Source organism: Octopus bimaculoides, chromosome 6 (genome assembly GCF_001194135.2).
Source record: "Octopus bimaculoides isolate UCB-OBI-ISO-001 chromosome 6, ASM119413v2, whole genome shotgun sequence".
NCBI classification, from domain to species: Eukaryota; Metazoa; Mollusca; class Cephalopoda; order Octopoda; family Octopodidae; genus Octopus; species Octopus bimaculoides.
In genome coordinates, this window is record NC_068986.1 from 102,017,193 (window position 1) to 102,020,661 (window position 3,469).

The window sequence follows — 3,469 nt, forward strand, 5'->3', positions numbered from 1 at the left end:
AGAGAGAGAGAGAGAGAGAGAGAGAGAGAGAGAGAGAGAGAGAGAGAGAGAGAGAGAGAGAGAGAAACTGATATATGTTTTCGTTGTAAGATATATTTATCTTTAATTTTCCACCTAAAAGTGGATTCTCCTCAATGTTATACTTTATTATCTTTCCGTTCTTCATTGTATGATGTTCTACTTTATGTTCCTATGCAGCCATTTCCAATGTGTCTATTCCCATCTCTATCTTAATATATATTTATATATAATTGTATATATACACACATAAGCACACTTACACACACGCATTTATACAAAAAAGGTTCTTAAAGCGCCTCAAATTCACTTCCGTCTTTCAGCGACTGCATGGTGTATTTACGCGTGCGTTGCAGCGCACATATTATGATTTTATTGTGATTATTTATTTATAACATTATATATGCATTGATCATATATGTTATTCTTTGTAGCCTATTCTATTATATTGCTGTTTGGACAAGCCTTTCAAACAAATTGTTTTCGCTATTTATTTCAGGAAAGGAATTTAGCATTTATGACTTAAGAAATCAATGATAGATTTCTTGGCACTCTTAAATTCATCTTCGTTTTACGATAATTTCTCTTTTTGTCTAAATTTTTTACTCATTTCATTTTGTTTTGGGCATTGTATTTTTCCACCAGTACCACCGCCACGACCACCACCTGCTACTACTACTACTACTACTACTACTACTACTACTACTACTACTACTACTACTACTACTCTTAGCCTTTATCTTTTTATTTGTTCTTGTTATTGTTCGCACAATTGTTGTTTACAATAGTTTTCTACCGTCTCCTTTGTATGTTCTGCTTTGTTTTTTATTTCTCGATACGTAGTATTTATTGTTATCAATATTGTAAATTATTTTAGTTTACGTTGCAGTAGAAATAGCAATTTGCAATTAATCTATAACTTTCACAGGAACAAGTTACTCTGGCTCCTACCCTCTCCATCAAAAAAGACAAGAAAAAAAGTAAGGATAAAGAAGATTCCCGACGCACTTAGGGAAGGGGAGAGTACAGGAAAAAAATGTTAAATAAATAGATGCATTTTACTTACAGTACAAAAAACACCACTTGTCAAGAAGTGGTGTGAGATAATAATGTCTTGGTTTGTGTACTTAACAAAATCGTATATTTACATATATGATATATGTGCGTGTGTGTATTTGTGTGTAGGTGTGTGTTTGTGAGTGAGTGTGTGTGGTGAATATGAGATACATACATCGTAAAAGAGTTTTTCAAATAATGTTGATAATAATAGGTTTTTTTCTAAGACATGATGCTTTGAATCCAACCTACTTTTTAAAGGGTTTAGTTATGTACACAAACCAAGGCATTGGTAACCCAATATATTTCAAGCTAACATTTATAATTCAAAATAATTTAATTCCCATCTGGAATCTAGAAGTGTGTACAGTTCCATAATGTGCATACACATGCACGCACGAATTCATATATATGTGTGTTTGTGTGTGCATTTATTTGTGTGTGTGTTTGAAAGTGTATGTGTGGGTGTGGTGTATTTATACGTACGTGTTCTGATCAAAGGTATCAGAAATGTAGGCAGAGTAATGAACCTAATGCGCGTAGAGTAAAACCGCTCCACACAAATTGACATTAATCTCCTTTTAGTACTGGCACCGGATTGCTTCCAGTTCTGCAGTTTGTTTCATATGCTCTGGGGACAATGTGAAGGCGCGTATTAGTGGTTAGGGCATTCGGCTCGCGATCGTAATGTCTTGAGTTCGATTCCCGGCGACGCGTTGTGCCCTTGAGTAAGACACTTTATTTCACGTTGCTCCAGTCCACTCGGCTGACAAAAATGAGTAGTACCTGTATTTCAAAGGGCCGGTCTTGTAACGCTATGTGTCACGCTGAGTCTCCCTGAGAACTACGTTAAGGGTACAAGTGTTTGTGGAGTGCTCAGACACTTGCACGTTAATTTCACGAGCAAGTTGTTCCGTTGATCGGATCAGCTGGGACCCTCGCCATCGTAACCGATGGAGTGCTCCGGGGAACAATAGTTGCGTGCAATAGTCGAAGCCTCTGTGAAATAAATTCCTCCATAAGAGTAGAAGGGCCTCCTTTTCCTGGTTCTGAATGTCCTCAGAATGCATCCAGCCGCTTGTATTCACAGTGTTGCCATTTTGGTAGTGGAGGCGCAATGGCCCAGTGGTTAGGGAAGTGGACTCGCAGTTATAGGATCACGGTTTCGATTCCCAGACCGGGTGTTGTGAGTGTTTATTGAGCGAAAACACATAAATCTCCACGAGGCTCCGGCAGGGAATGGTGGCGAAACATGCTGTATTCTCCCACCACAACTTTCTCTCACTCCTACTTCCTGTTGTGTCTGTAATTCAAAGGGTCAGCCTTGTCACACTGTGTCACGCTGAATATCCCCGAGAACTACGTTAATGATACACGTGTCTGTGGAGTGCTCAGCCACTTGCACGTTAATTTCACGAGCAGGCTGTTCCGTTGATCGGATCAACTGGAATTCTCAACGGCGTAAGCGACGGAGTGCTAACAACAACAGCCATCTTGGCAATATGTATATGGAATATTTCATCATTGCTAATGTAAACCCCATTTCACGCACGACTCTGATTCTGGGATCGTATTAAATTCTGATCCAGTATATTCCGGTTTTAGCCTGGTATTGGACCGATAGTGGAGCGCCTGAACATCCATTACATTGAATTGCATGCTGTTTTCGTTAATCCATTTGCATATTTCATTCAGTACTTTCTGCAGTTTTATGATGTCATCTGGGTTCCTTACTGCTTGCGATACTTGTGTATCGTCAACATAACTGGTCAGATTGGCTGACTACGCCAAATACCATTTTAACAAACAAAACCTTTGAAATCATTTATAAATAGATATAAAAAGGGATGGTATTTTTAAAATACCATCATATACGTTATAGTTGTGAGAAGATATCGTCGAATAACCATCCGTGTGTTATCGGAGGTTTTGCAGATTAGTAACGGTTCAGTTCAGTTCATTATCTCTGAAGATTTGGATATGAGATGTATGTCTGCCTAATTTGTGCCAAAACGTCTTTCAGTTCATCAATAATGAACTCGGGTTTCAGTTGTACAGGATTTCCTTCATTTTATCAAGAACGATGAAAACATTTTTGAAAGATTTCCGAGCAGGTATTGCCAAACTTTTGGCAAGATTTGACGCAGGTTCACTGCTCAACTGTCTTTGTGATTTTCAAGGCCACGATCCAACACTACACACCTTCCCCTCCAAGCAATTCTGTTAGCAGTGGAGATGAGCTAGAACCTTAATAATTAGTGCGCGTGCACAGCAGTGTTTAAGGTCAATGTGTGCCAAGCAGCTTTACTTTTCGTACTTGAACTCCGTTAGTATGTCAATAGTCCAGATACTTATTGATCAGACCACGTGTATATATATATATATATATATATAT